The sequence below is a fragment of the Corvus kubaryi genome, unplaced genomic scaffold, assembly GCF_017639235.1.
Source record: "Corvus kubaryi isolate FWS band 111438036 unplaced genomic scaffold, C.kubaryi_AGA036_p1.0 split3-73, whole genome shotgun sequence".
In the NCBI taxonomy this organism is placed as follows: Eukaryota; Metazoa; Chordata; class Aves; order Passeriformes; family Corvidae; genus Corvus; species Corvus kubaryi.
Window position 1 is genome coordinate 2,904,451 of NW_024582091.1, and position 12,943 is coordinate 2,917,393.

The 12,943-nt window shown below is 37.4% G+C and overlaps 1 protein-coding gene across 2 annotated transcripts in view; it reads right to left on the bottom strand.

Annotated features, from left to right (window-relative positions):
• Positions 1 to 12,943, bottom strand: part of CSMD1 (CUB and Sushi multiple domains 1) — a 1,103,023-nt gene that overhangs the window by 747,696 nt on the left and 342,384 nt on the right. The window lies entirely within an intron of this gene.

The following is a 12,943-nucleotide window of genomic DNA, read 5'->3' on the forward strand; positions in this document are numbered from 1 at the left end:
TCGAAAAAATAACGAAAAGAAGATATGAGGGCCAGCTAAATCCATAAAATGGCTTTGAAGTGCTGAGTATGATATAAGCACTGCAAAAAGCATCTCTGCTTTATCCTTTAAAAGGTGATTATGTCATTTAATTTTGCAAATCATGTAACAGAGAATTATATTTTGGCTTTTGTTTTATTCTCAAGTTTCTTTTAAAAGCTATATTTTAAACATGAAGAAAACCCGCTACTGACAAGCAAAGCAAAGTAATCGTTAGAATCTGCAGTTGTCCTAGAATTCTGGTAGAGGCTCCTAGAAAAAATAATTATCTGCAAATAGGCTGAACTCCACTCGTACTTGACTTCTCATATTCAGGGGTGGGAGGGGGTGGGGGGGAGAGGTTCTTCTTTCATTTGAAGGCTTATTTTGACAAATAAGCTATTTTGCATGCAATTTCATGATGATTAAAGTCAGGAAAGAATGGCACGTGGGTAGTATTTGGGCAACAGAAAGTTTTGACGGGAGAGGAAAAAAACCAACCAACCAACCAAATGAAAACACACACCACAACAAAACAATGCTGGAAAGGCTTTTTCTTTGTCTAGGTGAAGGTTGATCAAATGAGTAGCACTGAAATATATTCCACTTCATTTTAGTGAATCACTGTTGACATTTTCTCTACCACAGAACTGACTTGACAGCATTAAAGAGAACTGCAGCATTCTACAGCTGTCCAATCACTCACTGCTTAATTAATTTTTCCCCAAAGTGCACTTTCTCAGTACCTTTGCATTTTTAAATACAAACATGCAGAACAAGGTTAGAAAACCCAAGGAAGCTATTACTCAAAAAAAAAAAAAAAAAAAAAATCCCAAACCAAAAACAACAACAACAAAAAAAACCTCCAAAAAAACCAAAACACCCCATAGCTTCCTTGTTACATCCACACTGTACTGGAAGGTGAAAACCCAGGCAGGCACAAATCTTTTAATTGTCAGTTAGTTTAGAAGGCTTCTTCACTTACAAGAACACAGGACCAAAAGGAACTGACTACCTGTGGGTGTCCACAGTCACCTAAGAAATTTAAAGAGGACGACTGAGCAAATTTTCTTCTGCTGCCACCAGGAAGCTACATATAAAGTGTACATTAAATTGGCTGCATCTTTTGAGAAGTAAGCAAAATTTCACACATTTTGCAGCAGAGATACCAGTTTTCTCAAAGCTTCTGCTTCCAAAACCAGTTTTTCATCTCAAAACAGAACTGGGAGAGGGACCCTGACCCACTTTGTTTTAGAAAGTTTCATGACTTCTCTCCAGCCTCCAAAATGACAGTTTTCCAAAGAATCAAAGAACTCAAATATGTAGAATACTGAAAAATTATCTAATAATATAGCATTCTCGAACTGTGTTTGAAGTAAGAGTGATTTCCATTGACATGAACCATATATTTCTATTAAAGGTCCTTTCAGTTCAAATGCTGACTTTCTGTAAAGCAGTGTACATGGTCTAAATCTTAGATTAAGAAGCAGACACAAATACTGAGAAGAATACAGGCATGCAACCTGGGATCGAGAAAGCTAAGGAAGGCACTGCTGGACCTGAATTTGGCAAGGATTGTGAACAGTATGAACAGCTTCTGTGGGTATGTTAGTCAGAAAAGGAAGACAAAAGAAATTGTACTCTCCCAATAAAGCATAGAATCACACAATTATTTAGGTTGGAAAAGACCTCAAAGATCACAGAATCCAGCCCTTAATTGATCCACATGTTGTCAGCTAGACCATGGTACTAAATACCACACCCAGTCATCTCCTGAACACCTTCAGGGTGACTCCACCACCTCCCTGGGCAGTCCATTCCAATATTTAATCACCCTTTCCATGATGAAATTCCTCCTGATGACATGGAGGAGGCTTAGCTACCTGATGACTTTTTTATCTCTGTTTTCACTGGCAAGTGCTCTTCCCTCATCTTTCAAGTCCCTGAACCTCAATGCAATACTTTGACCTCTGCAAGATGTTTGATACAGTACTCTCAAACTTCCTTGCTTCTAAATTGGAAAGATGTGGGTTTGATGGATGGACTAGTCAATGGAGAAAATCCTGGGTGAATAGATGCATCCAAAGAATGGTGGTTGACAGCTCAATGTCCAAATACAGATGAATCACAAGAGGTGCCCCTCACGGGCCATATCAGGACCAATATTGCTCAATACTTTTATTAAGGACACACTGTGATTGAGAGCAGCCTCAGCAAGTGTGCAGCTGAGTGGTGCAGCTGAGTGGTGCAGTTGATACACTTGGGAGAGGGGTGTCATCTGGAAGGATGTTGTTAGGCTTGACAAATAGGCCCATGGAAACTTCCTGAAATCCAACAAGGCCAAGTAAAAAGTCCTACAACTGGGTCAGGGCACTCACTGATATCAGCGCGTCCTAAGGAATGAATGGATTAAAAACAGCCCTGTGAAGAAGGATCCAGGAATAGCGGTGAACAAGAAATTGGATGTGAGCAGGCAATGTGTACTTACAGGCCAGAAGGTCGATCGCATTCTGAGCTACAACAAAAGCAGTGTGACCAGCAGGGTGAGGTAGAGGATTTTTCCCTTCTACTCTGCTCTCGTAAGACCCCAACTGGAATGCAGCATTCGGGTCTGGAGGCCCCAATACAAGAACATCACAGACCTCTTTGAGCAGGTCCAGGGAGAGGTCACAAAACACCTTTCCTGTAAAGAAAGTCTGAGAGGTTTTGAGTTGTTCAGCATAGAGAAGATACCGGAGACATCCCACTGGGGCCTTTCAATACCTAAAGTTGTAAGAAACATGGAGGGAAACTCTTTAACAAGGTCTGAAGTGTTAGGGAGAGTGATGGGGTTTTAAAGGATTGAGTAGATTCAGATTAGCTATAAGAACATATTTTACAATGATTATGGTGAAACACTAGAACGGGGTGCTCAGGGAAGTTGTGAATGTCCCATCATTAGGGGCATTCAAGGTCAGGTTTGACAGGGCTTTGAGCAATCTGATGTAGTAAAAGATGTCCCTGCTCACTGCAGGGTGTTGGAACTAAATGATCTTTAAGGTTCCTTCCAACCCAAACTGTTCTATGATTAAAATGCTCAGCTTACAGACAGCTAAGGTAGTCCTTCAAATTGCATTGTAAGGTCAAAAAAGACAAACAGACACCTCTGCTTTGAGATTATTTCTCTAATGTTAACACAGGCTTCTAATATTAACTGGCTTTTGAAATATTTAATGATTATAGTCTTTTATGAATACCTCAGTATCCAGCTATCACAAATTTAGGGAGCTAATCAGGTTGATGCCTTAGGATTTTAGCTTTTATATTTTTCATATCCTATAATTCTTTAGTGCATAATTCTAAAAACTCCATATAGCCCATTAGCTACTGTTCTCCCATTCTGGTCAGACTAAACAAATCCTCTCTAGGCCTGAAACTCAAGGACATCTTGCTGTCTTAGGCCCTGAGAAATTTAAACAACAGTGGGTTAGGGGGGAAAGAAACTTGGATTAATAACTTCATTACCTGAAGCTGTAATTGGAGAATTAACTCCCGATATGCAAATGGATCAAACTTATACAAGTATGAAAACTTGTGAGCTGGGCATCCATTTTGGGTGTAGCCCCTGGGGCTTGGACTGTCTGAAGTGTACCTGAAGACCCTTCAATAAATATACTCACTTTTATTTTCTTAATTTTGCCGAGCCTCTGTTTTTAGGTAGCCCCATCAAGGCATCAAGGCAAGGGTCACCCTAGCTGCCTGGTAGTACAGGGACCAGGCAAGGATTTCACACTCAACAGTTCTCTGAGAGTTCTAATGAGAACTTTAATTAAAACAGGCAAATTTGAAAACTAAAGCTGTATCAGGAAAGTAACTGTTTTATGCACACCATGTTTTATGACTGTGAAACCCTGTAATCCAGTACTGCCATCCTCTGTAACGGACCACAAGTTTTGTAAAGGGATTGCAAGGCCTCAGGACCAATGCTTGCTACAGTCAGGTTCACCCTGTATGAAATTCTCCAACTTGCCTGCAGCTTTGCTTTACTTCATTTAGCTGTGATAGGAATTTTTCTAATTGACTGGCTGTCTAAGGCTAATTTGGTTTTCTCTTTTTTTTTCCTTCCTTTTTTTTCTGATGGTACAACCAGAGCTTTAAATTAATAGCTGTAGCAAATAGTCTATGCAGAATGAAGTATTTTGCAACTGGCACAATGACATGGTTCAGAGAAATACAAGCCTGCTTTGAGTCTTTGAGAAGCAGAGATAAAGGATGCAGTCCAGGGAAATACATGTATAGGAACAGTAAGAGATGAAACAAAGACTTGGTACTAGAGAGCCCACAACTCTAGTTGAACAACTCACCCATAGTCTACTACAGAAATGCAGACCCAGACAAAACTGGGTTTATGAGTAACAAAAAACCAAATAAGTAGTAGCTAACATGCATGGGACACTGTATTAAATAAGTATGGGTGATATGTGGAACTGCAGACCAATGAAGAAAGAGAAAACATATAAAATCCCTTTAAGTACGAATAACCTCAAGTGCATCCTAAAACTGGGGAAGAAGAAAGCATCAACTAGTGGACCCAGATGAGCAGGGGAAGGATAAGCATAATACTAGGAAAAAGAGCAGAAACCAAGAATTTTTTGTGCAACTCTGACTTCATTCTTGTTCTTTTTGATTTTCTGTAAAAATTTCATCTGGACTAATATTGAGTAGACACTCAAGACTGATTACTCTAAAAATTCTGGGTTTACAGACATACACACAGAAAGAATGCTAACTCTTTCCCCATATGTAAGATTTTGCATAGTCAAAATTGTTGCTTTAACATTCTTGTGACTTCAGGCTTACAATTCACTGACACAATACAGATATGCCTTGTTGTTAAGCAAGTGTAAGAAAGGCACAGATCTAATACAGTCAAGGAGACTGTGTGACCTTCCATGCCTCCTATGGCCCTTTTCAAGTCAATCCTATAAGCCAGCTTCAAAGAACCTTAAGGCAAAATTTCTCGAAAATATTCCATGCATAAATAATTCTGTAAATATTTTAGGAAGTCTTCCACTATATACAAGATAAAAGATTTCCAAGTGTTAAAGGGTACAAATACAAAATACAGAGTTAACAAGCACTCAATGGTTTTGCAGACTCATTTATAGCAACACATATACCTTAAGAAGTTAATGGGGTTACTTGGGTGAAGGACCGGTATTTAGATATGCAATACACAAAGTAGTCCAATAGATAGTACAAAAACATAGAGATGACGATCACATAATAGATTTGAACAAATCTCAAAAATTTCAGTTAAAATGCAGTGTCTACATTATGTGTACTATAAGCAACCTACGCCCTTTCTTCACAATTAACAAGCTGGTGACATACCAGCTATTTTCTTCATTACTAAGCAAGATCAGCACCTTGGTAAAAATTTAGACATGTTTGTTTTGATGAGTATATTTTATTGCAAACTTCCATCTATCTGCCTTATTATCCCAACTGCAAAAGAAAAACATGAAAAGTTATGCGAATGAAACCTTCAATATATGGGAAGGATATGAAAAACAAAGTAATTCAAAGTGCAATTATTAATGGTTTAGTTATACAAGAGAAGATGAAAAGCAAGGTATGTGACTGTATTTATATGCTAACTATCCATCTAACACAGCAAATTATACAACCTTTAATTAATCAGGATAACAGCTGCTGGCTACAGTAACAAAGCAAATCCAAATTCCTATTTTCTATCCCAATAACCCACAGGGGTTTATTCCAGAAATACTGATTCAACTCTGCATCACACTACACCTTTTTCCAGTTTAAAAGAATAAAAATCTGCAAACAATGATCCCAGATGAGATAAGGATTTTTTCATTTTCTTTTATTTTTGCAACAAAAGACATAAAATCCCTAAGTCATCTTTGCCATTGCAAGCAGATTCATAATAAATACAGAGTAGTTATCAACAGTAACTCTTACTAAGATGCAGAGACATTTTTATAAAGGCAACAGTTTCCATAATAAAAAGTGATACTACTTTAAGTTAAGGAAAATAGATAACAAAAAAAAAATATAAACAAAAGAAAGACTACAACAAACCAGAACCAGCAGAAATGCTGGAAATGCATTTTTATTATCCAAGAGTTGAAAAGCCCATTACAACTTTCCCTATTTTGTGCCATCCAAAGGAAAAAACAACTTGCTTTACAAATCAGACCACAAATGAAGCAAGTCATAGTCAGATTCATTAAAATCTAGGTAAGTGGCAGTTGTATTCCATCTGGGACCATCTGAAGACAAGCTGACCCTACTGAGTATATCCAGTAACTAGAAAAGAAATTAGGATTTAACTTTTCAACCAAATAGAAGCCTGGGGATAAATGCATCAAAAATCTCCTGTGAGTAGTTTGGCAACATGCACAAGACGCTGGCACTGTTTTAACTTCCACATTGGTAAAGAGGAAGAGACTAAGCCCAGAGCTGAAAGTTGAAGTAAAATGGAGTTTTGAACAGAAAACAGGTTCCTTCTTTAACTCCTGGAATCCTGATATTTAGCATCAGTTGCTGTTTACAATAAATATGGAGTGAGTAGGGAAGGACACAGGCTGCCTAGCTAAAATTCTATCTCCAGCAAATCTGCAGGGCTATGAACAAAAGAAGTTATTCCACCAAATCCCATTTGGCTGTAAAATGGAACAAACAAAAATGCCAACTCTGTTGAGTCATATTGCATGGCTTGATTCAGAAAAGCACTTGGATAAGAGATGAATTCCATAAATTCCTTATATGGATGAATTAAAAAACCCAAAAAATTCCAACACAATTTTAGAATTATGGAAGTTTTGACCTTGTTTGTTTATCAAACTATTGCAGCTGCAAGAGAATATATTGTAACTTCAAAAATTAAAGTCCAGATAGAATTAGAGCATTTTGAACAGGACAGGCAAAGTTAGTCTCTTTCTATTCAGTAGGAGTGGGGTTTGCTTATTTTGGAAGTTTTTTTGTTTGTTTAGGGTTTCTTTTTAAGCTACCTACAACACTGATCTACAGGATTTTTAGATCATGCTGCACATTTGTACTGGTTCCAGCTAAGAGAGAATTAAATTTCTTCATGGTAGCTAGTGTGGGGTTTTGGATTTGTGATGAAAACAGTCTTGATAATGCAGGGATATTTCACAAAATTGCTGAGCAGAGCTTACACAGTGTCAAGGCCTCTTCTGTCCTGTCAGCGACTGGGCTGGAAGTGCACAAGATGTTGGGAGGGAACACAGCTGGGACAGCTGACCCCATCTGACCAAAGGCATCATGCTCAGCAACCAAGTGGGCAGGGGTGGAGTCTGGCTAGGGCTGCCATTGCAGCTGTTGGGATGTTGCAGATGTTGGGAGTGATGGCATTTGTCCTCCCCAGTAACCAAAGACGTGATAGAGCCCTGCTTTTGTGGAGATGTCTGAACACCTGCCTGCTGATAGGAAGCAGTGAATGAAATCTTTACTTTGCTTTGCTTGCACATGCAGCTTTTGCTTTAACTATTAAACTGTTTTTACCTCAACCCACCAATTTTCTCACTTTTACCCTTCCAATTCTCTCCCCCATTCACTGTGGGGCTGGTGAGCAAGTGGCTGTGTGGTGCTCAGCTGCCCACCGGGATTAAATCACAACAATAATCTTAATGCTCATTCATATAAGGCAATGACTGCACTTAGATAATTGTGATATTTCAAAAAATCTTTTCGTGTTTTTCACAAGTTAATATTAGTCATACGAACACATATCAGCGATGACAGACAAGAAAGAACATGAAACTGGATATTAATATCAGCACAGCTGGGATGATGATCTCTCAGGATGTAGCAGGGACATGAAACCACTGTAGCAAGTTATTTAGGCTACACAGAAACAATCCTGTTACAGCACTGACTTTCCACTTCTGTTTTCCATGCTAGAATGTGCTGTTCTGGTTTAGGACTGGCACCTCATAGTAGCAGAGGACCAACTCCTTAATCTTTCCCTCTAGCAAGCCCACTTCAACCAAAACATTTTGGGTTTGTGATCTCAAATAGTAGCAGAAGTAAGAATTTTGTGGAGGGAGGTTACAAGTCCACTAAACCATAACAAGGTATGAACCACCAACAGTGTGTTTGTTAGTGATTCATGCACCAAGGACAAACATCACTGTTGCTCTTACATGGATCAGTAAGTCACCAGAAGGCACAAAATAATTCCTTCCAGAATCAGAGGCAGCCAAAAAGACAGTTCCAAGAACTTATCTTAAAACATGTAATTCCTTTTGAAATGGCTACTAGCCACATGAAGGATGTCTTTTCCTCATTAAGGATCGAGCTGGAAAGATTGAGCCTGGGTGAAATATGGAAAGCAGAACACAACTGGAATAGCTTGTAAATTGACTAACATAATTGTCATAGCATAACATAAAAGTTATTCTTCCTTTAGATACAAAATTCAGGGCTTAATAATGAGACCTACAATATTTAATTTAATTTTTTGGTCAATTCAAGTAGGGTGTATTCCATCACAATTTTCAGTACAGTGCCTTTTTTTTCTAGGAAAGAATTTCCTAGAACTTCAAATTGGGAAATTTATGCCCTTGAACATTTTAAGGAAATAGCATTCCATCCTGGTCCTTTGAATATTGCTGAAATGCAACATTAAGTGAAAGGAATTTCATTTCTTTAACTGATGAAGATTCATTCATACACTTCAAAACACAAGCAGACTATTTTATCTATCTCTCCTCACAAACGCAGCATTTCATTTTTCAGAAGTTTTCTGAACACATGTAGGATTAAAAATAATTTTCTTAGCTGATATTGTTAAAACTCCTTTGATATCTAAATCATTGATATTCTAGATTAGGTAGCAGAGTTCTTATAGAACAGGCTCACAGCCCTGCTAGACCTCTTCTGCCCTGAGATTTTCCTGCTACTAACTATGGCATGGTGTGATACCTGAAATATCAGGAGTTTTTTTAACTGCATTATGATTTCTTTCCTGTATGTCATCATTAACAGCCATTAATATGATACCATTCCAGAAACATGTTAATTTAATGAAAATTTGCTAAAGAAAGAAAAAAAAACCCTTTTCCTTTTCAAGGACTGTAATTGACGAAGGAAGTTTTTACCCAAATTCATTCTCAGAAAACAATTACTGCCATTCCAAAGAGGTACAGCTACAAATTCAAGCCTCAAAAAAAAAAGTCTTATTTCAGTCTCTGCTTTCACTATTTAAAGTTTTTGGTTTACTTCACCATGTGCATACACAAACACATATTGATAAAAGGTTCAACAAAAATCTCAGATTGAAGAGACTACCAAAATACGATTTAACTAAAAATAGAAAAAGAAATATATCAGCCTATTAAAAGGTCTTACAGCAAATTACACTAACAGACAAAGCTGTCAATACTACATTTACAACAATAGCAGCTTTTACTACAGCATTAAGATTAGTAAAGTTTTCTTACTAAAGAAAAGCTAAGAAAAAGACAGTTTGTGCCTTTAACATTTAAAAAGATTAAATTAATAGAATTTACACTGCTTCTTTCTCCAAAAACCACAGCAGAAGAGAAAATACTTACAGGTTTGGGAGTGACAAACCGAATCCTTCCCAAAACCCATGCAAGAGAATATAGAACAAACTGCGTAACTCTTGATTTCATCGTTAGATATTCATTATAATCTTTTGGAGCTTTTCTGAGCTGGATTTACTAATCCACTTATGTTCACAGTCATTCACAGTTTCACATCACTGAAACAATCAAAATTGTTCCAATTATTGAATCTGCTAATGGAAGGGCTCCCTGCCCGTGGTGGTGATGGGGTTTTGAGCTAGATGATTTTTACAGTTTCTTCCAATCTTCTATGGTTCTATGAAAATTAAATATTGTCTAATAGATAAAAGAGCACCCATGACTAAACCACAGAGATTAACTGGCGATGGTTGAAGATTCAGGAGACTCATCTCACACTGAATAGTAGGGGATCATTATGCATACAAGTTGCTTAAAGTTGGTATTTTCTTGCCAATTTAGCTTCCTACTTGAAATATTTGCCTCAGATTATTCATTGAATTATTCATCCATTCCCAGAGAGTAACTAGTCTCATCATTGTACCAAGGTTTGTTGGGAGAACTACATAGCCATTAACTAGACTCATGGACAAAAAGTAGGAAGTAGTTCAAGCACTGACTAAATGACAAGCAAATTTTTACTCTTTAAACCGAGTGCAGAAAAGGTACTTTGGTACTTCAGGGAGGGAAACAAGCAAAACCCAACAAACATTAGGTTGAGTCTAGAGGTCCATTATCTTCACTGGGGTACATGTTGACTAGAAAAATCACAGTGTTGGGAAAATTACCTTGGCAAACTCACAGAATCATACCAAGTTGATTGGGGAAATTTTTCAAGACTTTTGTTTATATAGCCAAAAGTATTGAACCATAAAAAAAAACCAACCAAACACAAAAACAACAACAAAACCCAAACCAAACAAAAAAGAAATCAAAAACAAGACAAAAACAACCAAAACAAAACAATCGCCCACCATGTAACAGATACTCAGGAAGAACAAGAGCAGCAAGAGGTGAAAAAAAAAGATTTCTTCAAAGACTATATACCATGCAAGTGCATCACTACTTTCTGCTGTTGATGTTAAAAAGGATTTAAAAAGAAGCTTTGGGAAGTTGCATAAGGGAGGATGAGGTAACTGACAGTATAAATGTTAATGCTGGGTGTGAGCAGAAAGCTTTGAGAAATCAAAGAAAAAAAGAAAAAGGGAAATATGGCCTGAGGGCAAGTAGAATAGAGGGAGATTCAAGAGCTCTTTTTCTGGTGAGGAACAGCTGCTGCTGTAGAACAGAGATCAAGGAAAGGTACAAACAAACACCAAGTCCAGTACATCTGGCTTGTTGTTTAAACACTGTCCACCAATTCTACACTACAAAGAAATGACAAAAACAACCACATACACCCACACACAAAAAAACCCAAAACAAAAACAAACAAAAACAAAGAAAACCACCAAAAAAACCCAACCAAAAAACATGAAAATGAACCAAGGATTGTTAACCTTAGAGGGCATCTAAATGTTTAGCAGCAGACACTAGTGTATCCAAATATAAGTTAAACCCCATGATATTTCATTTTATGCTGATGACTAGAAATACACTATGACATTAGTTTTGTACTTTCACCGGCTCTTTTCCACTTGACAGCTGGATTCCCTGAATGGCAGGCCATGGTACCTTGATAGAAGAAAGACCATGCATTACTCAAATTATACATATGCATAGCAGTTCAGATACTGCTGTCATAGTTTTCTGTATGAGAGGAATACTTCTGACTTTTCAAAGAAAATTACTACAATGATTTAGCAATGCTGATTTTTTAATTCTGTATGTAGCCTTTTTAAAAAATGGCTTGTTAACTTCATTCTAGAAATGTAGGAATCAAACTGATTTTAACAGGGAATTAAGCAAAATTGCACAAGTACAAGTACTTTGTTTTCTCCTTCTGCAGTCCCTGCAAAGCCAAAATATATTTCCTATGGTGTAAACCACTGCAATTATAAAAAACAACCACACATTACAGAAAGAGGAGCTATCCCTCAATTCTCCAATTCCATTGCTAAAACCTTATGTTTATATATGAAACAATGATTGTAATGGTCAATAAATCATTTAGCGTATTAAGCTGACAGATACTATATACTGAACTTACTACTTCTGAAGTTCATAGTTATTTTCACTGATTTAATCATGTTTGAAACTTACACAGATAATTTTCAGAAAATAAGAATAGTTCAAGTTTTCATCAGTACCAGAATTTAGAGTGCTGATATGATCACTGAGAAAAATTAAAGTATTATTAGTTAAAAATATTAGAGAATCTCAGAAACTCACACATAAATCTAGTGAAGTAATGATACAGTAAAGAAACCTACATTTCAGCCTAAGAACTCAGTAACTGCCCAACTACATCAGTGTCTTGTTAAAACTCTCTAGTCTACTGCCACAAAGATCTGATTTCATTATGTAACTAAATTTATTTAGTTAGTTTTATTATTTAGCTAGTAATGTTAATATTCACATGGTATATGGGTGACAGCAGGCTAAGTCACATAAGTACTACCAATCTTCAAGGGCTTACAGTGCCATAATGTGGTTAAACTAGCTTGATTCATAACTTATTTCTCTATTTTAACAACACAAAGGATCCAGTTATGTCATTGTTGCATAGTAACTGAGGTCATAAATGAAGAATATACCAAGTAAAAGGCACAGGTCAGAACCTTAGTCAAGGGGAAGGGATGTAATGCTCTCTCTCTGCTAGGGATACCAAGTGTGGGTGCAACTTCAGAGGCCATTCAATCACCACTGAAGTGGTTCACTTGCCTTCTTTCCTGGTTTAGTGTAGTGCCCTACTGAGTTTTTCAAACTCTGCATTCCTAACCCATAATACCCCAAACTCTCAGCTGGCAGCAGCATTCAGTAGCACTTCAGTGCTTCCCTTGCTTCCAAGTGAATGGTAATTCACTTACTCAAGAGAAGAATGAAAGAGCTGGCCAAAACCAGGGATAGGCATATAGATTAGGAAGGCAAGTAGCCAGGGATGGGTAGCTGGCAGAGTGATTATAAAGACTTCTACTGGCTGATAATATCTGGTATGTATTCCCCTGTCCTAGAGGAACTGAACGTCTGTCTTAAAATCACATATGACACAGGAGCCAGAAGCAGTCACTATTAAAAACAGGTAGTTTAGGGAAGTTCTTAAATTATGGGCAAGTCAGCTGGCCATTGCAGCAGAAATCATTCCAAGCCTTCACAAAAAAACACCTAAATCCTCACTGCTACAACTCCTTCCAGAGCCATCAGTACCCACTGCCTGTCTGTACACTGAAATGCTGTCACTTGAGTGA